This window comes from Orycteropus afer, unplaced genomic scaffold (genome assembly GCF_000298275.1).
Source record: "Orycteropus afer afer isolate SDZICR_OR568_19922 unplaced genomic scaffold, OryAfe1.0 scaffold00072, whole genome shotgun sequence".
Classification (NCBI taxonomy): Eukaryota; Metazoa; Chordata; class Mammalia; order Tubulidentata; family Orycteropodidae; genus Orycteropus; species Orycteropus afer.
In genome coordinates, this window is record NW_006921659.1 from 3,706,905 (window position 1) to 3,731,031 (window position 24,127).

Here is a 24,127-nt window from a genome sequence, read left to right on the forward strand (position 1 = left end):
TGCCCCATTGCCTTGTTTGGAATTCATCTTTCTTGATGTTTCATTGCATTCCACATTAGTAACCACTCTCTCCTAACTAAAACACTTCTCCATGGGCTTTCACAGCACCATTTCTTCCTTGTTTTTCTCCAGTGTCTTTGGCTACACCTTCTTGGTCCTCTTATAGAGTTTTTTAAAATATTTTATTGTGTTTAAGGTGAAAGTTTACACAGCAACTTATGCTTCCATTTAACAATTTCTACACAAATTATTCAGTGATGTTGGTTATATTTTTCACAATATGTCATCATTCTCTTTCATTCCATTCTGGTTGTACCATTTCTAGTACTCTAGTTTCCCTGAACCCTTGCCTTCTCATCTTTGTCATTAGGTCTTATTTAGATGATTTTTTAAAGGAGCTCATTACTCACAGATGATATTCTTTATTATTACTCTATTACTTAGCTAAAAGGCGACCTCAAGGGATACTTTTGGTTTAAGGTTTAAAGTGTATCTCACAGCAGTAGTCCCAGAGAGTTCTCTAGTCTCAACTGGTCCACTAAGTCTAGACTTTTTAAGAATTTGAGTTCTGCTCCACATTTTTCTTCTATAAGGATACATTTATTGTGGCCCTGATCATAACAGTTGGTAGTGGTAGCAGGCACCATGTAGTTTTCCTGGTCTCAGAGTAGATCTCTCATAGATTCTTGCCCCTTAGTTGTAGGTATTTTCCAGGGACCCATTTTCAGATATTTCTGGCTTTTCCCAGTCATTTTTACTCCTTTCTGGGGTTCATCTTCCAAATCCATACCTCAACTCATACCTGCTGCTGACCTTCAAACCTACAGCTGCCCACAAAACATTTGCACCTGAGTTTTAGCAAACTCCCCTCAAATGCCTGTGTGCTGGCCTCAATAGTGTGTTCCCCTCTAAAGACACCCCTCCTCACTGACCCTGAGAAAGTTAGTTTAATTTGACCCCTACTCCCTCCAACACCAGTCTTCAAACCCATTTCCACCTCTGCAAAGTATTCTCCAATCTGTTCCTCCTTCCTATTCTCACTAGCCACATTCTCCTGCTATGACTGCACTTCTTTTCCCCAAGAGCTCTCTATTCTCATCCATTCTTCACACTGACACCAAAGACAACAGTCAAAAACAAAGGTCTGATCGTGTTCTTCCCTACTGAAACTCACCAAGGCTCTCCTTTGCTTATAAGATGAATTCTGAACAAAGCATGGATTAACAGGCCCTTCACATTTGTACCCAAAACACATATTTAGCTCATTTGTTATCATCCCTTTACATCCTAGTCATACCAACCTTCTTTCCATTCTCCAAACTGGCCATTCCCATGTTATACCTCTCTGATATTGCCAGTGCTGTTCCTGTGCTTAAATCCTTTTCCTTGTCTGCCAGGTGACCCCTTATTCATCTTTTAGTAACAAGGCTAAATATCTGTTCCTCTGGGAAAACTTCCCAACATTTCCTTCACCTTAAGGGCCCCCATAGGCAAACCCCTCCCTCCCTTCAATAGAATCCCTATGGCTGTTTGCATGTACTTAACTGTAAACTTTTAGCTACTGGATTATAATTTCTACTTAGAAATTGGATCAACTTTTATGGACTATAAACTCCTTAAATAGGGATCATGCTGTCCTAATTACCTAAGACCAGAAAATCTATCTTCATCAAGTCGATTCTGACTCATAGACTCATAGTGATCCTTATAGGGCAGAGTAGAAATGCCCCCATAGTGTTAACAAGGCTGTAAGCCTTTACAGAAGGAGACTACCACATCTTTCTCCCTCACAGGAGCTGGTGGGTACAAACTGCCAGTATTTCAGTTAGCAGTCGAGTGCTTAACCATTGCACCACCTTGTTGTTGTTGTTGTTGTTAGATGCCATCGAGTCGTCTTCGACTCATAGTGACCCTATGCACAGCAGAACAAAACACCGTCCAGTCCCACACCAGCTCTGCAATCCTCACTATACTTGAGCCCATCACTGCAGCCACTGTGTCAATCCATCTCATTGAGGGTCTTCCCCTCTTTCGTCGACCCTCCACCTTACCAAGCATGACATCCTTCTCTAGGGAATGGTCCCTTCTGATAACATGACTAAAGTACGTGACACGAAGTCTGGCCATTCTCACTTCCAAGGAGCATTCCGGCTGCACTTCCTCTAGGACAGATTTGTTAGTTCTTTTAGCAGTCCATAGTACTTTCAGCATTCTTCACCAGCACCACAACTCAAAAGCATCAATTTTTCTTTGGTCTTCCTTATTCATTGTACAGCTCTCACATGCATATGAGGCGATTGAAAATTTCATGGCTTGTGTCAGGGGCACCCTAGTCCTCAAGGAGACATCTTCTCTCCTTAGCACTTGAAAAAGTTCTTTTGCAGGCAACTTACCCAGTGCTGTACATCATCTGATGTCCTGACTGCTACTTCCATTGGTGTCAATTGTAGAACCAAGCAATGTGAAGTCTATGACAACTTCAAACTTTTCTCCATTTATCATGATGCTGCCTATAGGTCCAGTTGTAAGCATTTTTGTTTTCTTTGTATTGAGGTGTAATCCATACTGCAGACTGTATTCTTTAATCTTCATCAGTAAGCTCTTCAAGTCATGCTCATTTTCAGCAAGCAAAGTTGTGTTGTCAGGGTATCACAGGTTGTTAATGATTCCCACTCCAATCTTGATGCCATGTTTTTCTTTATATAGTCCAGCTTCTTGGATTATTTGCTCGGCATACAGATTGGATAAGTATGGGAAAAGGATACAACCCTGACCCACTCCCTTCTTGATTTTAAACCATGCAGCATCCCCTTGTTCTTTTTGAATGACAGCCTCCTGGTCTATGTACAGATTCCTCATGAGTACAATTGAGTGTTCTGGAGTTCTCATTCTTCTCAATGTTATCCACAATTTGTTATGATCCACACAATTAAATGCTTTTGCATAGTCAAGAAAACACCTTTCTGGAATTCTTTGCTTTCAGCCAAGATCCATCTGACATCAGCAATGATATCCCTTGTTCTACGTCCTCTTCTGAATCCAGCTTGTGCCACCATGGCTCCCTCTTATTTATCTATGTGTCCCTAATGCCTGGAATAGTACTTACCTGGCACAGAGTAAATACTTAACACTTGATGAGTAAACTCCCAACAGTTGGTGAGTATTAGCTAATAATGCATGCCAAAGATACAAATGAAGACTAGTTCCAGTTGCAGTGTTTCACTTATTATTGCCATGCGAACCATTAATGGTATCCTGATTTAGCCGCTTACTGTTTTCTAGCTTTAGATTTACCCTGGTAACTGTTGGGCTCAGCACTCAGTGTCAGACTACCCAGTAAATGAGGTAAGCATGGGCATGCTTGTGCTTACTTATTAATTGTAGTAATTTCACATTTTTTCACCACATCAAAGATTCTGCTTCTAGAGCTCTCCCAACCCCACAGCCCCTTCCTATAGTATCAAAGTCTCTTTTCAAATTTACAATCCCTGTTTGGATGGAGTGCCCAGTTAGCAAGGTAAGCCTGAGCTTGCCTTGTTTATTGGCTAATCCATCCGTCAGCATGCCTCACTCAATTGCTCTCACCCACCCACATGTGGTATACACTTTTACAGGCCATAATAATGTCATTCAATTGGTCTGTGTTTAGCAAAGTTAGGCTTGTCCCTATGACTGGACAATGAGTGTAAATGGAATCATTATCCATTCTCACAAAAAACATACATATAAGGAAGGCAGAGATTATATGACTGTCTAATACCTTGTGCTTGTGAGAGAATGAACTCCTTGTTGTTGTTGTTATGTGCTGTCAAGTCGTCTCTGACTCATAGCAACCCTGTGTACAACAGAACAAAACACTGCCCGGTCCTGTGCCAGCCTCACGATCCCTGCTATACCTGAGCCCATCGCTGCAGCCACGTGTCAATCCATCTCGTTGAGGGCTTTTCCCTTTTTCATTGACCCTGCACTTTACCGAGCATGATATCCTTCTCCAGGGAATGGTCCCTTCTGACAACATGACCAAAGTAGGTAAGACGAAGTCTGGCCATTTTACCTTCCAAGGAGCATTCCGGCTGCACTTTTTCCAAGATAGATTTGTTTGTTCTGGAATTTGTACATCATACTACAGAGAATGTAGAAGCATTGAGATTTTATTTTATTTTTTTATGACAGCCAGTCCAGTTGCCATGGAGTCGACTCCAAGTCGTGGCGAGCCCGTGTATGTCAGAGTAGAACTGTGCTCCATAGGATTTTCAATGGCTTGCTTTTTGGAAATAGATTGCCACTCTTTTCTTCCCAGGCACCTTGGTTGACCTTGGACTTGAACCACTAACCTTCTGGTTAGCAGCTGAACACATTAACCATTTTCATCACCTAGGAATTCTCTCTTATTATGACAAAGAACTACAATGCAAAACACAATACACAGCCACAGAGTCGGAGCCGACCCATAGCAAGCCCTCCTTGGGTTTCTGAGGCAATATCACTACGGAAGTAGATTGCCCAACCTTCCTTCCGAGGAGCGCCTGGTGGATTTGAACCACCAGCCTCCTGGTTAGGAGTCAAATGCCTTAGGCACCACACCACCAGAGCTCCCTGACAAATAACTACAGTAAAGAAAATAAAATTTATTAGTCACGTTCTTGCAAAAACTGAGGTTACTTAAATAAAATAATGATTCACTTTATTAAAAGCTGCCCCCAAAAGACCCACTGGATTGAAAAAAGAAGAAAGAAGAAAGAATGTTTTTAGTATGTTTTGTCTTCTAGGGAAACATACCTGATGCTTGTGTTCCAGAAGGGCTGCTTCCCAAGTCCATATGTCATATAGCACAGCAAACCTGTCCACACCTGCGTGGGCCCATCCCCAGTCCTCGCTGGTCCTAGACTTGCTGTCCTCTTTGTGACCTGGGAGACAAGGTAGGGGATCATTAGAGACAGAAGAGGCTGCTCTTGTTATTAACGTGTCCATTGTCAGCTCTATCTCAGGAATGGAAACACTAACCCAGTCATAGGATTCCCGAGAATTAGCTAAAGAGCCATCTGCAAGGACCAGGCCCTCAGTTCATACTTGTTGATTTCTAAGTCAAGAGATTTTGTTTTTCCTTTCAAATTTTAGTTTTATAGATTAACTTTAGGAATAAAACTAAAATTCCATTAACATGAAGTCTATGCTAAAATGTCCTTAAATCTGTGATTTAAAGGCATTCTAAATATCTTCTCTAAAAACATATCTCTGGTGTTTTACCAATAATTCTGATTTAACCTGCCATTTCAATTGATGGTAGCCAAGTCAAAATTTTTGTGAGATGTTTCTAAGATATTTCTTAATTATGTTAATTACTGACTTAAAGCAATAAAGGCAATTGTTATTCTTCAGCTGAAATATTTTTCCAATGCATTAATGTTAGTTTTCACTACCCACATTATTATTGCTTTTTAAATTTTAAATGATTTATTTCAGAATGAAATATGAGAAGGCAAGAGAGCTTCAGGTGTTAAGTTCAATAACGATCAAATGTATGATAACCACTGAACTAGGAAAGACTGACCAGAAACTTCTCTAGCAGCACTTGGGAAGTCATTTCAAAATGGATGACTCAATTACTAGCTCAACTAAAAGATGTCCAGGTAGCTAAACAACTACTAAGTGCTTTAAGAAATTAAATTCTAAGCAGCTGGAAATAGTTTGTGGCACTATAAATTAATGTAAACAAAAATGATGTATTAATATGTAAGATAATCAGTAAAGACAAAAGAAAAGAGCTGAAATTAAATGTCCAGAGTGTTGGACGCCATCTCCGCATCCTGTGATTCAGATGCCAATGATTCTGGCAAAGATAGGACAAAGAGTTCAAACCCTCTATTAAATTAATTCTGTCTGGGTTTTGAAAGGTTAATTGCCAAATAAATATTCTTGGAGCAGCATTTTATAACAATGTGAACATCAATTAACCTTAATCACAAGTCTGCATATATTACAAAAGAGCACAGACTTTTGCATTTATTTCTCTTTAGGTGTTACAATGTGTCTGGAAACTCTTTCCAAATCCAAAGCTAATGCTGCCCTATTATTCTGAAAGCAATATTCTTACCTCACTCATTTCTAAAATTGGATAAATTTGAGCGATGCTCAAAGGAAGAGGAGATAGAGTTTATGAGTTACTTGATTAGCCTGAAGGAGCCCTGGGAGCATAGTGGTTAAGCTCTCAGTTGCTAACTGAAAAGTTGGTGGTTCAAACCTACTAGCTGCTCTGTGGGAAAAAGATGTGGCAGAACTTCCTTAAAGATTTACAGCCTTAGAAGCACTATGGGGCAGTTTTACTTTGCCTTACAGTGTGGCAATGAGTTGGAATAAACTTGACAGCAATGGGTTGCTTGGCCTGAGTAATTATTTCTCCCTTTGGGTCTTTTCTACCCAGATCTTCTTGCATCATGGTGGTTTCCTGTTAGGAACCCAGGGATGTCTCTGTCCTGAATGCAATTTTCTCAAGATCTAGCACTTCCTGTCACTTAGAGGAAAAAAAAAAAAAATCATGACCTTCACTTGTTTACTTTGCTTCCCCCAGGGCCTTGTACCATTCTCCCTGCACCCAGTGAGTGATCCAGAAATGCCACTGGGCAGAACACAGAGTGTAAACAAGAGCAAGAATTAGAAATGAGGCCTGAAAGGGAAGTCATAGTCCCCAACAAAAGAGGAACTTGAGCTGGAAATAAAACAATACCTTTTCTAAAATGCGTATGTGTAAGTGTGGTGTAGGGGAAAGAAGAATATGTGCTTGTTGACTTCTCAGATACTATGGAATATTTGTTTATAGGTCGGGGTAACCAAAATCAATTGCCATTGAGTTGACTAACTACGGTGACTCCACGTGCATTAGAGGACAATTGTGCTCCATAGGAGTTTCAGTGGCTGAGTTTTCAGAAGTAGATCACCACGCCTTTCTTCTGAGGTGTCTCTGGGTGGACTTGAACCTCCAACCCTTTGGTTAGCACCTGGGTGTGCTAACCATTTGCAGTTCTCAGGGATCCCTGTGTTGGGATAGGGGAGTGTTAAATGGAGCCCTTCGTGTTGTTTGCTTGGTTAATTACTTGATTCTTTAAAAATTCAACTTCTCCTGGAGAGAACAATCATGGGAGAAGGAAGGGCTGCTTATGCACAGGGAGACAGCTCAGGGCACAGAAGAATATGGAGGGATGGACACTGGGAAGAGGTAACTATGGGGAGGAAGTGGGAGGGGAGCTGTTGCATTGCAAATTTTGGTCAATGACATGAGACAAAGTATATGTGAACTGCTATATGAAAAGTGAATTTACTCTGTAAATCTTCACCCAAATCAAAATAAAATTAAAAAAATAAAATAAAATAAAAAATTCAACTTCTTACTTTTCTCTTTCTCTATGTAATAGCTGGCCACAAGCAGTAGCTCTGTTTCTAGTTCCTTCAGATCACTCAAGGCTTCATCATACATGACATATGCTCCTTGCTGGTCCTGTGTGTGGATGTAGCCAGCTCCTGTGCTGTAGTAGTCATCTTGGTTCTCCACTTCTGAAAATTCCATGAACTGCATACTGTGGACCTGAAGAAAGAAAGCCAAGCCTAGAAGTTTCCAGAGAAAGAAGAGCTGTATCTTGCCAGCCAAAATGAATCAACCAGCAAGCTTCTGCTCCCACACAGTGGGCTACTGGCATGGAACTGCAAACATTCTAACAATATAAAAATCGGTATGTAGAAAAAAATATATTTTAAAAGAACATGGGAGTTGAAAAGAGAGATCCTGAGGTAGATACTAGCTGATTAGTTTGCTTTTATGACTAACTCAGGATTAACTAGAAAAAGACAGGCTGGTGGTTAGAAGTGGGCTCTGGAGTCAGAGTGGGGGGCTTCAGATCCCAGCTCTGCCAGGATCTCACCTGAGACAAGTCACTCAGCTACTCTTAGTCTCAGTTCCTTCATCTGTAACACAGGGACAGTGGAGACACCACAGAGTTGTGGGGAGAATGTGAGATCATGCATGTAGGGCTTTTAGGATTCATTAACCTTATAAAATATTTTTATATGAATTTTATAACTATAAAATGTATAGTTTAAATATAAAATTATAATTTTAGAAATTTATCAAATGCCTTAGCACAATCTCTTGTCTTAGTCTACTGTCACAATTTTTTTCCTTAGGTGGTTGAGGACCTATTGCTTCCTGAAAACATTATTCTGATAATAATTCTCATAATTTCAAACTTCTCTGCTGTCCTGAAGCATCTAAACCCACGCTATCCCCAAATGAAACCCCTCAAATTCTGCCTCACATATACACACCCACCCATGCCTCTCTTTTCTACCTTCTTCCTGCACAGTAGAGGAAATGACACTCCCCCCTAAGGTCATCAACCATTCGATGTAATATGTTATGCCAATTGAGTTTGATGGGACCATGACCATGGTCCCAAGTCCACGGGCCCAACAATTCGCTCCCTCAGGGTGGTTGGCTGTGGCAAAGAAGTTATCATAACTTCACCACCAGTTAACTCTATAACATATACAAATATGTATGTAGAAATATCATCTGCCAAACTTATATATAAAAAACAAAACCAAACTTGCTGCCATGGAGTCAATTCCAACTCATTGAGACCCCGTTTGGGTTTCTGAGGTGATAAATCTTTACAGAAGTAGATTCATTTAGCCTGTCTGCCTATGTATACACCTGAAGCAGTCAAATGCCTCAGGCACAATGCCACCAGAGCTCCCACCTATGTATCCACCTGTAGATTAATGTTTGTTGTTACTGATAATGCAGTACTGTGTAGGTAAGTTTTTATCTTTGTTGCCTGAATCATTCTTGACTTCTCCCTCGGCCTCACCCTACAAGTCTAAGTATCACTGCATTCTGTTGATTTCACTCCCTTTCTCTCATATCCATTCATCCTTTCCCTCTCCACCACTTGCTATCCTACTCCACACTGTTTTTTTTTTTCTTATAGTAATTTTTTTTTCTTATAGTAATTTTTTTTTTAATTGTGATTTGGATGAAAGTTTACAGAGCAAATTCACTTTCCATACAGCAGTTCACACACACATTGTCTCATGACATTGACCACAATTTACCCCAATGCAACAGCTCCCCTCCCACTTCCTCCTGATAGTTACCTCTTCCCTGTGTCCATCCTTCCACACACTCCTGCCCCCTGAACTGTCTCTCTGTGCATAAACAGCCCCTCTTTCTCCCATGATTGTTCTCTCCAAGGAGTGTATCTACCTCAAGTGCATGTTTAACTCATATCCCTGCCTTTTGTTTGGCTGAAAGCCACAGGTGTACTCCACATTGTTATCTTTCACTGGTTTAGGACTAGTCTAAACCAAGGGAGCTCTGGTAGCATAGTGCCTAAGGCACTTGACTGCTAACCAGAAGGCTGGCGGTTCAAACCCACCAGCCACTCCTCCGAAGGAAGATGGGGAAATCTACTTCCATAGTGATACTGCCTCGGAAACCCAAAGAGGGGTCACTATGAGTCGGGTCCGACTGGATGGCACATAACAGCAACAACAGTCTAAACCAAAAACCAAACCTATTGCTGTAGAGTTGATTCCAACTCTTAGCAACCCCATAGGATAGAGTAGAACTGCCATATAATCATAATTCAGCCTATAATCTTTACAGAATTTGATTATCAGTCACATTATCAGTCCCACAAAGTGGATGTTGGGTTCGAACTGATGACCTTTTGGTTAGCAGCCAAGCAATGAATCACTGTGCCACCAGGGCTCCTTAGGACTAATCTAGGAGTTTCTGAACTGGCCTAGCCTATCCTTCTCCATTTTTTTACTGCTCTTAGAGAATCTTTTAGATGGTTATATAATTTTCCCATCCCCCCCACAACTCTTGTTATTGTTAGGGGGTATCTAAGTCCCAACTAAAAATGGCCCTTGTACAACAAAATGAAAAACTGTCCAGTCCTGTGCCAGCCTGAGCAACCATTGCTCGGCTTCGAGCCCATGTTGCTGCCACTGTCCATCTCATTGAGGGCCTTCGTTTTCACTGACCTTCTACTTTACTAACCAAGATGTCCTTCTCCAGGTACCTCGTCCAAAGTACCTGAAACAAAGTCTCACCATCCTCACTTCTAAGGAGCATTCTGGTTGTACTTCTTCCAAGACGGACTTGTTTGTTCTTCTGGCAGTCCACAGTATATGCAATATTCTTCACCAATACCATAATCCAAATGTATCAATTCTTTGAACTTCTTTATTCATTGTCCAGCTTTCACATGCATGTAGGACAATAGAAAATACTATGGCTTAGGTCAGGCACACCTTAGTCTTCAAGGTGACATCTTTGCTTTTTAACATTTTAAATATTCATTTTGCAGCTGATTTGCCCAATGCAATATGTCTTTTGATTTCTTGGCTGCTGCTTCCATTGGTTACTGATTATAGATCAAATAAAATGAAATCCATGACAACTTCAATTTTTTCTGTTTATCTTGATGTTTCCTATTGGTCTAGTTGTGAGGATTTTTGTTTTCATTATGTTGAGGTATAATCCATACTGAAGGTTTTAGTCTTTGATCTTCATCAGAAAGTGCTTCAAGTCCTCTTCGTTTTCAGCAAGCAAGGTGTGTCATAATATATTGGAGGTTAATGAGTCTTCCTTCAATCTTGATCCTATGTTCTTCATATAGTGCACCTTCTGGGATTATTTGCTTAGCATACCAATTGAAGAAGTATGGTGAAAGGATGCAACCCTGACATACACATTTACTGATTTTAAACCATGGTCTATGTACAGGTTCTGCTTGAGCACAACTAAGTGCTTTGGAATTCTCATTCTTCAAAATGTTATCCATAATTTGTTATGACCCACAAGTTAAATGCCTTTGCACAGTCAATAAAACACAGGGAAGCATCCTTCTGGTATTCTCTGCTTTCAGCCAAGATCCATCTGACATCAGCAATGATTTATCTCTCATTCCACATACTATTTTGAATCCAGAATGAATTTCTGACACTTCCCTGTTAATGTACTGCTGCAACTGTTTTTAAATTCTCTTCAGCAAAATTTTATTTGTGTGTGATATTAACAATATTGTTTCATAATTTCAGCATTCTGTTGGAAAACCTTTCTTTGGAATGGACAGGAATATTGATCTCTTCCAGTCAGTTGGCCAGGTAGCTGTCTTCCAAATTTCTTGGCATAGACGAGTGAGTGCGACCAGTATCACATCCATTTGTTGAAACATCTCAATTGAAAATCTGTCAGTTCCTGGAGCCCTGTTTTCCACCAATGCCTTCATTGCAGCTTGGACTTCTTCATTCAGTACCACTGATTACTGATCATATACTACCTCCTGAAACAGAGTAACGTTGGCCAATTCTTTTTGGTATAGTGACTCTGTGTATTCTTCTACCTTCTTTAGATGCTCTTGCATCATTCAATATTTTGCCCATAGAATTCTTCAATATTGCAACTTGAGGTCTAATTTTTTCCTTCAGTTCTTTCAGCTTGAGAAATGGTGAACTAGCTCCAGATCTTTTACATTTCATTATAATACTTCATTTTGTCTTCTCATGCCACCCTTCGAAATCTTTTTTTCAGCTTTTACTTCATTTCTTCCATTCACTTTAGCTACTATACACTAAGAGCAAGTTTCAGGGTCTCTTCTAACATCCATTTTGGTTGTGTCTTCATTTTCTGTCTTTTTAATAACCTTTTGCTTTCTTCATGTATGATGTCATTGATGTCATCCAACTACTTGTCTAGTCTTTGGTTACTAGAGTCAAATCTATTCTTGAGATGTTCTCTAAATTCAGACGAGATATGCTCAGGGTTGTACTTTGGGTCTTGTGGACTTATTTTAATTCAGCATCAACTTCAATTTGCATATGAGGAACTGATGGTCTGTTCCACAGACAGTCCAAGGTCTTGTTCTGACTGATGATATTGAGTTCTCCATTTTTTTTCCCCCAAAGATGTAGTCAGTTTAATTCCTGCATATTCCATCTAGCAAAGTTCATGCTGTTGAAAAAAAGTATTTACAATGAATAACTCATTGGTCTTGCAAAGTTCTATTGTGTGATCTCCAGCATCATTTCTATCACCAAGGTCATATTTTCCAACAGTAGTTGTTTTCATTATGTTGAGGTGTAATCTTCATTTCCAACTTTTGCATTCCAATCACCAGTAATTATCAATGCATCTTGATTGCATGTTTGATTAATTAAAGACTGCAGAAATTGGTTAAAATCTTCAGTTTCTTCATTTTGGGCATTAATAGTTATTGTGTAAATTTAAATAATAGTCATATTAGCTGGTCTTCCTTGTAAACCAAAACCAAACCTACTGCCATTGAGTCAGATCTGACTCACAGCGACCTCTCCTTGGGTTTCTGAGGAAATATCACTATGGAAGTTGCAAAAAGGGCAAGGAGGCCACACCTTCCAACCTCCTCTAACCCTACAAGAGGAAGACAGGATTACCAGCAGAAACCCAAAGCCTATTCCTATAAGGCCAGACATGCTGCCTCCCTCCAGCCCTTTCTCCAACTGTTCCTCCCAAAGCACCCACCACCTCTCTCCTGGGTTTGATAATTTGCTGCAGTGGCCATACAGAACTCACAGATTATGGGGTTTATTAGGGAAGCACCAGGCTACAATTCAAGTTCAGGAAAAACGTTCAGTCTCTCTCCCAGCTGTCTCTCAGCCAAGTCTCTCACAGTCTCTTTCCCAGCAGTGCATGTCCCTCAGTGTCTTACTCAGCAATGTATGTCTCTTGCGTCTCTTTCTCAGCAGCACGTGTCTCTTTCAGGGGCGCGTGTCTCTTTCGGCAGCACGTCTTCCTCAACCAGCAGTCAGAGAGACTTCTGCCTCTAGGAGGCCTCCTTTTGAGCTTGGCAGAGTAGCCAAACCAACCAATCATAACAACAGAATTCTAAGCACCTGAGAGTGAGCCTCCCATAACATTGCATTGTGCCACTCCCAACAGAAATAACCCAGGTGGATAACATTTACAATCAGGAGCTCCTCAGTTGCTCATTCCACCACTGAGTTTACAATGACTTATGGGTAGAAAAGCCATATTAAGTAATTTACTACACTGCAGAAGTAGATTGCCCAACCTTCCTTCTGAGGAGTGGCTGGTAGGTTTGAACTGCCAGCCTTCTGGTTAACAGTTCAGGATAGATCTTGCAATGTTCTTTCTGAAAATGAATGTGACACCATTTCTCTTCAACTTGTCATTCCCAGCATAGTAGGCCATATGATTATCTGATTCAAAATGGTCAATACGAGTCCTTTTCAGCTCAATAATTCCTAGGATGTTGAGCTTCAAGCATTTTATTTAATTTTTGAGAGCTTCCACTTTTCCTTGATGTATACTTCATCTGGTCCACATTGTGATCATTAATGGATGTTTGCAGATGTTTCTTCTCATTTTGAGTCATGCCATGTCAGCAAATGAAGGTCCTGAAAGGTTTACTCCGTCAATATCCTTAAGGTCGACTGTACTTTGAGGAGGCAACTCTTCCCCAGTGGTATTTAGAGTGTCCATCTTCCAGCACTGTATCAGATATTGTTCTGCTGCTATTCATAAAATTTTCAGTGGCCAGTTTTTCCAGAAGTCAATCACCAGGTCCTTCTTCCCAGTCTCTCTGAGTCTGGAAGCTCTGCTGAAACCTGTCCACCATGGATGACCCTGCTGGTATTTAGAATACAGAGGGCATAGCCTCCAGCATCACAGCAACATGCAAGCCACCACTGTATGACAACCACTGTAGCGTAGTCTCTAAGGCACTTGACTGCTAACCAGAAGGCTGGCAGTTCAAACCCATCAGCCACTCCTTGGAAGGAAGATGGGGCAATCTTCTTCCGTAGTGATACTGCCTCAGAAACCCAAGGAGGGGTCTCTATGAGTCAGGTCCAACTGGATGGCACATAACAACAACAGCAACAACTGTATGACAAACTGACAGACAAGTGGTGTCTTCAAAAAAACTCACTACCATCGAGTCGGATCTGACTCATAGTGAGCCCTTCTTGGGTTTCTGAGGTAGTATCACTACAGAAGTAGATTTCCCAATCTTCCTTCTGAAGAGTGGCTGGTGGCTTTGAACCTCCAGCCCTATGGTTAGCAGTCAAATGCTTTAGGTACTATGCCACCAGAGTTTCCTCATATTCCCAAAAGGCTTCCCACTGTTCACAGGATAAAGCAAAATTTACTGGGCTTACATGGTCTGTTCTCTGCCCACACTTCCAGTCCAGTGGTTCTCAATCACAGGTAATTTTGTCCCTCCAGAAGACATTTAGCAGTATCTGGAAACATTTTTGTTTCCACAACTGGGAGGGAGGAGCTACTGGCACCTTGTGGGTAGAGGCCAGGGATGCTGCTAAATACCCTACAACACATAGGACTGCCCCCCACAACAAAAATTATTAGGCCCAAAATATCAATAATGCTAAGGTTGAGAAACTGAGCAATTTTCAGTTAGCTTCACTTCCCTCCTGGTTCTCTGTGTTCCAGCCACTCATGTCTTCCTTTAGCTCCTTGTAGATGCCACACTGTCTCTGGCCACAGGTCCTTTGCTGTTCCCTTGACAAGGAAAAGTATCCATCCTCTCTTTGCCAAGTTAAGGCCTCTTCATCTTTCTGTCTCTGTTCAGTCCTCACTTCCTCAGGGAAGTCTCCTGACCTCTCCAGCACCAAGTATCTCTCTTTTGAAGCACTTAGTGCAGTTGCTGTTTTATATTTGCTTGCTTGATTTTTGACCAATATTTGTCTCACCCACTGGATTATAAGTACTATGAAGATAAAGAACTTCTCTATTTTTGTTCATTATTGTATCCCCAATGCTTAGCATAAAAGAAAACAAACAACAAAAACTGTTGCCTTAGAGTCGACTTTGACTCATGGAATCCCAAGTGTTGTAGAGTAGAACTGCTCTGTAATTTTTGCAGATCACCAGGTTTTTCTTTCATGGTACTGCTGAGTGGGTTTGAACTACCAACCTGGAGGTTAACAGCCAAGCAAAAATCAGTTGTGCTACCCAGGGACTTTCTTTTAATGTAGGCCAGTCACAAATTTTTGTTTTGCACTGTTAGATTCTGACCTCATGTCACTATAGCCGAATACATGCATTTCACAGAGATGGGGAATGTGTGTGATATTTTCTGAGCAAAAAGTGGTTCTTGGAGGGCAAAAAAAAAAAAAAAAACCTTACTCTTTTTATGCATAAAGCACAGGTATACATATTGTACATTAAATAAATATATGACATAATATCTCTGTAAATAATATTTTTTTGGAGTAGGGTATGATGGTTAATTTTATGTATCAACTTGGGTAAGTTATGATGCCCAGCTGTTTGGTCAAACACCAGTCTAGATGTTATTGTGAAGGTATTTTGCTGATTGATTAATATTTAAATCAGTGGACTCTAAGCAAAGGAGATTGCTCTTGAAAATTGAATTGGTTTCATCCAATCACTTGAAAGCCTCCCGAGCAAAACCTGACATTTCTGAGAGGAGAAGGACTCTGCCTTAAGACGGTAAGAGAGTACACTGTTGGAGTTTCCAGCATGCTCCTTGACCTACAGATTTGGCATTTGCCAGCCTCCATAATTGTGTGAACCAATTCCTTAAAATAAATACCTCTCTCTCTCTCTCTCTCATCCATCTGTCCTCTCCTGTTGGTTCTGTTTCTCTGGAGAACGCTTATACAGGAGACAATTAAGAAAAAATGTCTAAAAAGTCTTCTTGTTGGGGAGGGGGAAGCAATAATGGCAAAAAGGCAAAGAAAGATTGGCCTAGTACAATAATCTTAAGAATTTAATCTAATTTTCTTAGTTGTTATTCATGAGTCATTTAAACTACAGAAACAATGGCTCCTGACATAAATGTGGGCATCTATTCGATAAATGCACATCTATTCATTCTAATGACATAAATGCTTTACTAGATAAAGTAATCAATTATTGGACAGAATCTATTTATCTATAAATTTTAACCCTTTCAAGACAGAATTCTTTTCTGCCTTGATTTTTTTTTTTTTTTTTTTTGGTTGAAACCATGTAATGGGAGGCATTTTGAGTGAAATGAAAAAAATTATTTTGAGGAAATATGGATTTTGATAGAATTAGTGGGAAATATATATCCTGAGGGGTTTTTGGTGCTGGGGTTGGTGGCAGGCCCAGTTCTTCAGATTCACACAGTTATGTAGGGCCCCACCAAATGGTGGCATGCACTAAAAGGGGATACCAGCTTCCCGCTAAAACCCAGAGGTGGAAAATGTAGGTGGGCACTGTATGTCCCATGAGTAATGAAAGAGCTAAGTAGTCATTATATACTGGCTCTCTGTTGACCTGGTGTTTGGTTCACCTAAGTGACACTGCCTGTTAACTCTTTGGAACCTTCACCAAACAAGGTAGCTTATGATGGTTAATTGATAATATCAGAAAGGTGGACAAAGGGTCTCTTCAGGGCTATGGTTCTATAGTTAGCTTCTATGTGCTGTTACAAGTACACTAGATGATGATATACTCAATTTCCTTGAAGAGATTCCTTTAATGAATTACTCATTCAATTCTAGATTCTTAATCATTCAAGTAGAAACTTAAAAACATTCTATAAGTAAAAGTGTGAGTGTTTCTGAAAAACAGCTATGGGTCATAATAGTCGATCAAAGGGACATGTCATAGCTAAGCATTCCTCTAGTAGATTGTTATTTTTGTCTTGCTTTGCTTTTGGCTATTCTTTAGGCATAAAATCTTTCATATAACTAGGAGCATCCTACAACTAGAATTTCAAAAGTAAAATTATTATTCTTTATAAAATGATAGACACCAGTGGAAAACAGAAAAGATGCTGAGAAAAATTACCTATCACTGAAAAAAAAAAAAATCAAATAGTCTGCTTGGATTTATAAATTAGCTTGTTGGCTTTTGTTCACATTTAGCTCCTGTCACTTGTTACACAAAATGAGATCTCCTTTAAAGAGAAAGGGACAATTTAATGTGGTATACTTTATCTACAGGAGCTCTGATAGCATAGCTCCTAAGGCACTTGACTGTTAACCAGAAGGCTGGCAGTTCAAACCCATTAGCCACTCCTCGGAAGGAAGATTGGGCAATCTACTTCCTTAGTGATACCCCCTCGGAAACCCAAGGAGGGGTTGCTATGAGTTGGGTCTGACTCGATGGCACATAACAACAACATGCTTTATCTACTTAACTATAAGAAACCTTTTCCAGTGTGCTAGTACAAGGGAATTTTATAAAATATTAAAGAAATGGCTACTGGATTGAGTTCCAGAGCTGATGAAAAGCAGCAGTGTCAAGGTGCTGATCCCAGAGCCCTCAGTGGTCTTTTCCCATTCTCCCCACCCCCACCCCATTGTCCAAGTCCTTCCTATAGGCATAGATGTTCCTTCCTTTCCACTGAACTTTGCTCTTTCCCTCCCTCTGTTCCTGTCTTTGAAATGTGCACTTTTGCCCACAGGCAAAACACTTTGAAAACCAGATGATCAGCTTACGTCATGAAGGTTTATGGCTCAGTCACTATAATGTTTCTTTATTTCCTTCTTATTTTATTTTCTTCTGCGGCCATATCAAAGACCTTCATTCTGAAGGTTTTGTGGTTTAGAGTGTTGATCCTTCAACATTATGCTTAGAGAAATGGCAGGAAGGGGAGGACTATAATTACCTGTTTGGGTTAGAAATAATCTGACCTTTGGAATGATTCCTATGTTTTTAAATCTACCATTTAACAGATGCCAAGATAACTATTTGCTGTATATAGTAACTGTAACAAAATTGGCTGCCCTTCATTCATTTTTCCCCCTAGTGGTTTCTGCCATTACTTGGTAATAAGAGTTTTAGGCCCTTACCGCCAGCTACCCGGAGGGAGGGAGTAGTTGGACTTGTGGGCTTGGGACCTTGGTCATAGGAGACATCAAGATCAATTGGCATACCATACTACACAAAAACATTTTTCCTACTTTGGTGAGTAGTGACTGGGATTTCAAAATCTTGCAAGTAGCCATCTAGATGCAATGATGGGTCTCTCCTTGTCCAGGGCAAAGAAGAATGAAGAAAATCAAAGACACGTGGAAACAATTAGTCCAAGGGACTAGTAGACCATTTGATTCTCAGCCTATATGTCCATGAGACCAGAAGAACTAGATGGTGCCCGGCTACCACTGTCAACCACTCGGAGAGGGATCGGTGCAGGATATCCTGGATAAAGTGGGAGAACAATGTGGAACAAAACTCAAAATCATTTAAAAAAAAGGGACCAGTTTTGCTGGTCTGATAGAGCCTGGTGAGACCCCTGAGATAATGGTCCCTTGCTACCCTTCAGGTCTGGAATTGATTCCTGTGGCTTCCAGCCAAACAATAGACAGGCATATGGGGTGAACATTTACATGAGATAGATACACTACTTGGAACAATAAATACATGGGAGAACAGAAAGGCAGTGTTTGCACAGGGAGACAGCTGGGGGTGGGGCAGGAATGCATGGGAGGAAAGAACACAGGGAAAAGGTAACTACAGAGAGGAAGTGGGAAGAGAGCTGTTATACTGTGGGGAATTGCAGTCAATGTCATGAGACAAAATGTGTATGAACTGCTGTATGGCAAATGAATTTGCTCTGTAAACTTTCACCCAAATCACAATAAAATTTAAAAAAAAACTGAAAAAAAGAGAGAGTTTTAGGCCCTTTGGCAATGTAGACAATACTCTAAATCATCTCTACATTAATTTCAGATAGTAACAGGTAAGCCTAAGATTTCCATCAAAATTTGTTGAGTGAATGACTCAATCCGTTGGATACAACCTTTTAATAATAAAATAAAATATATTATCTACTCTACTCTCCTCCTAGTCTGTAGAATATAATGATATTAGCACAATTAATTGTTCTGCATTTGAGCAGGATGATATACTTTGCAAATCACTTTCATGTATGTTGCCTTTTTATAATCTCACAACAGTCTTATTATGGGCAGACTTTCGTTCTGTGCAAGAAACATTTACTAAGGAGCTCTGGTGGCACAGTGGTTAAGGCATTTGGCTGCTAATCAGAAGGTCAGCAGTTCAAACCTATCAGCTGCTCTGCAGGAGAAAGACAAGGCAATCTTCTTATGTAAATATTTATAGCTTTGTAAACCCTAAGGGTCACTATAAGTTGGAATCAACTTGATGGCAGTGAGATTTCAAAATACATACTCAACTCTCTAGTTCCTTTTTCCACCTGAACACCTAGTAGGTATCTCAGATTTTCCATGTTTTAAAATGAGATTTTAGTCTTCACAACAAATCTGCTCCATCCACATCTCAGCTGACGGCAACTTCAAACTTCCAAAAGCTCAGACCACTGCCAGAAGCAGTGGGTAGGATAGGATTTGTCTCCCTTCTCCCTACTTTATTTCTACCATGCCCCTCCCCAGCACAACTAGTCTACCCTTCCCTATGCCCCAGCCAAGACAAAGAGTCTTTGATGAGAAAGATTTTTTAAAAAAATCTATCAGCAAAATAAATAAATAAAAATAAAGGCACTCTGGTGGCTCAGTGCCTAAGGCATTTCACTGCTAACCGGAGGTTGGCAGTTCAAACCCACCAGCCACTCCACAGAAAGAAGACATAGCAATCTACTTCCATGAAGATTTACTGCCTCAGAAACCCAATGGGGCACTATGAGTCAGAATTGACTAGATGGCAGTGGGTTTGGTTTTGGTTTTGGTTTTGGTTATTAGCAAAATAACACCTAACAGTTATGGTATGGGGTAGGATCAATATTAATAAGAGAGAGATGTGCTTGTTTTATAGGTGTGTTTGCTTTAAAGGTATCTTAACCCTCTGCTCCACTGAGAGCAGAAGTATACCCATGGAAAATAGCGACTATGACAAGCACTGAAATTGCATTCTTGTTCAAACATGACACCGTCTTTTAGATAACTTTACACTAATAAGTACAGCCAGAATGCTCCTTAGAAGCAAGGATGGCAAGACTTTGTCTTATGTACTTTGGTCATGTTATCAGGAGAGACTGGTCTCTGGGGAAGGACAGAATTCTTGGTAAAGTGGAGGAGCAGGGGAAAAGAAGAAGACCCTCCACAAGATGGATTGACGTAGGGCCTGCAACAATAGGCTCAAGCATAGCAATGATTGAGAGGACGGCACAGGACTGGGCAGTGTTTCATTCTGTTGTCCACAGGGTTACCATGCATGGGAACCAATTCAAACCCAACAACAACAGCCACCACCACCATAATATGAGCTCAAAAACACAAGTCAAGCTCATTAGTCTTTTACTTAACTCACTGTGGCACTACATGAAAATTACAACTGTACCTTGCTTGCTTTCAGTGATGAAAATTGTACTATGATGTGCTCAAAGTCATTTTTTTCAGTTTCTTCTCTTTCTAAACTCAGCAGAGCAAGATCACACAGTCTGCCTAGACCCATGGAGGCTCTCAAATATGAAAGTATTAGTTTTAATTTGTTGAATGATCTCTCACAGCTGGTAAAGGAAACTGCTCTATGGTGGCTTTGAGTCCAAGGCACATGTCATACCTGCCAAACCTTAGATAAATCTTTGACTGAGAGGCAACTAACTGTGCTTGACTAGCTACAAGCTGGCATCAACAGAGGAGGAAACGAAGATTTGAGGTGATAGTGAAGTCTATGTGAGGTAAGGGGCTGAGCAAAGGGGCAGTGCTTGTTAGAGAACAAGACCAGCAAAAGAAGGGTCTCCTGGCTACTGAGTAAAGGTTAGATTCTAGGTGACTGAATGGGAAAATAATGAAATATTTTCCATTATGTAGAGTGGTACTGTTAAATAATCTAGACTCTAGCCACACATGGCTATTGAACACTTGAAATGTGGCTTGTCCGAGAAGTGCTGTAAATATAAATACACATGAGATTTTGAAGGTTTAATCCAAAATTAATGTAAAATAGCTCATCAGTGACTTCTTATATTGATTACATGTTGGAATGATAATAGTTTGGGTATATTGGGTTAAATAGATTATATTATTAAAATTTATTTCACACATTTCCTTTTATTTTTTTAATATGGTTACCAGAAAATTTTAAATTATGTATGTGACTTGTAATATATTTCTGACAGCACTGGTCTAGACTTTGTGTGGGTGAGGGTTCAGTTAGTAGCAAGATGTCATATCCTGAGAGATGCGGCAGTTATGTCAGGATTCATGGTAGCTTAGAATGTGACTTATGTGAGAGGTAAATAGATTTTATTTTTCATATTTGTAAATCTTATTAACAAGATAGAGTTTATACTAACCTCTATTTTCAGGAATAAACTTCTTATAGATTGATTAAAATATTGCAATAATTTATTGTGTTTTATAGTGCCTAAGGTATTCGACAGCTAACCAGAAGTCTGGTGGTTCAAACCCACCAGTCACTCCTCAAAAGGAAGGTTGGACAATCTACTTCCATAGAAACACCTCCTCGGAAATCCAAGGAGGGGTTGCTATGAGTCGCAATTGACTCATCGGCAGTAAGTTTGGTGTGTTTTTTTGTTATAATATTCCAAGAAGATGTAGACATTTTCAACCTCATTCTCAAAGAAATGGATGAAACATGAATTTTGTCTTATTGGCTTTTTGCAGGCAAGGTTCACATTTTATAGACTTTATAGAAAAATATATTCATAAGACATAGACAGTATCAAGTGGCAAACAGGTGTTTTGGAGGAATAAAAGGTTTTGTTTTTTATTTTATTATTTTTTTAAAAACTCTGCTGTCAAGTTGTCTGGACTTATAGTGTGACCCCTCCTTGGGTTTCCGAGGCGGTATCTCTACGGAAGAAGATTGCCCAATCTTCCTTTCGAGGAGTTGCTGGTGGGTTTGAACTGCCAGCCTTCTGTTTTTTAATTGATGTTCTTATTTGGGACTTGGAAAACAGGAAAGGGGCAAAAAAAGCATTTCTAGCAATACCATGGAGGTTCTTAGAAGAGTTTCTCTGAATAGACAAGTGGTTCTCAGGCTGGGATAACACAAAGGGCCCTTCATGCTCAATTCCCTGTAAATCAACAGACTGTTTCCTTTCTATTATGCATGCAGAGCTGTTTGGGGTTGCCTTCTGCATTTTGCTATGGTTGAAAAGCCATTTCCCTAAGAAGTCCCAAATGGTTACTCCCAGGCCTTTAACTGATTCATTCTGGTTCAACCCCCTGCTGAGGATTTGCACATTTCCATCTAAGATACTAAATTAGAATCTACATTTTAACAAGACTCCCATGTGACTCTTACAGATCCCCAGGTGACTCTTATGTATTCATAAGTATTACCTGGGGATCCTGATAAAATGTAGATTGTAATTCAGTATCTTGGGTGGAAATACAAATTCTCAGCACGAGTGGAACCAGAATGAACCAGTTCAAAGCCCTACTTATTCCATCATGGTAACTAACTCTAGGTCTTCTAAGAAGATGTCTTGGGAAACAGGATACTGAAAGGAGAAAAAAACCTAGAAGAATAGTTTACCTTGTGCTCAGCAGGTGTACTGTGGACATAGTGGTGAGCTCCTAGGCCTTGCAAGGTGCCCACACCTCCTTTTGCAGTATTTACCCAGGTAGGATCTTCCATGGTGGAGACTAGTTTCCCTGCAATCAAGGTAAGGCCTGAAGTGTTGATAGTCAAGGTTCGCTCAACTGATCTGAAATAGTTCAGAATTCCTAAGCAGGTGCGCTGAAACAAAGGAAAAACAGGATCAGGACCCTGACCTTTGCCTAGCCTCACCCCATGGACTGAGACTTACTAAAGGTAGCAAGGGAAGTATGCCAATCCTACCACTAAGAAAGGAGTACACCACCCAGGCAGGCACTGATTGCATGTAAAAATCAGAACAAATAGCAAAAGTGGGAAAATGTGTTGCTACTGGAGTGGTAGGAAAGCAACCCCTCTTTCTAGACCACAACAGATGGCTGCAACGACAAGTGGGACCACACACATACTTGCAGCTCCCTGATTCGCAAGTGGCGCAGATACAGAAAAGACAGGTAAGCTCCTCTCATCAGGACAGGATTCTCATCACTGGGCTCGGTCCCATCATCTAAGCCCAGCAGTTGTAGGGTCATAACATAACTGTACCTTTAGCAAACATGAGAAATACAATTAATGCCTTTCACTGCACAGTAGTTTGGTAAGTTTATATACACCAAATTGAAAAATAATTTTATTTAACATAGGGAATGTATTAGAGTTTAAATTCTAAACACCTGGGGTTGTGGAAGGCTGTGGTCCACAACGGGAGCCCTAACTCCATTTTGGGTTTGACATAAGTTTCAAATGCCATTTGGATTCTTTCTGACCATAAACCAGCATTGTGGCTGTGCACAGACAAGTTCCAGGACAAACCTAGGGAGGGGCAGTTTGCCTTCAGGAAGAGTACGGTTGAAAGTAGCTTATATTCACACAAAGGACTGGGGAACTTTCCTGAGTGTGTCCTTTTCTAATTTAAAGTTGGAGTCTTGGTATTGTTTGGTAGCCACCTTGTGGCTAAGACTCAGGCTGCACGGTCATGAGTCACACACAGCCTATCTGGACCACCATCGAGCCAGGTAGTCAAGGCCCAGAACCAATTCTGTAACCCTTTTCTTTTCTTCTTTTATTGTGATTTGGGTGAAAATTTACAGAGCAAATTCACTTTCCATACAGCAGTTCACATACACTTTGTCTCATGACATTGACCACAATTTACCACAATGCAACATCTCCCCTCCTACTTCCTCCCCATAGTTACCTCTTCCCTGTGTGCATCCCTCCATGCACTCCTACCCCTTGAGATGTCTCCCGGTGCATAAACAGCCCTTCTTTCTCCCATGATTGTTCTCTCCAAGGAGTGTACCTATCCCAGGGAAATATTCAACTCATAAGCTTGTCTATTGTTGGCTGGAAGCCACAGGCATGGGTTCAATTCCAGACCTGAAGGGCAGCTAGGGGCCATAGTCTCAGGGGTTCCACCAGGCTCTATCGGACAAGCAAACCTGGTCCCTCCCTTTTTTTTTTCCTCCAAATGATTTTGAATTTTGTTCCACATTGTTCTCCCTCTCTATCCAGGATCTCCTACATAGATCCCCTTCCAAGTGGTTGGCAGTAGTAGCCGGG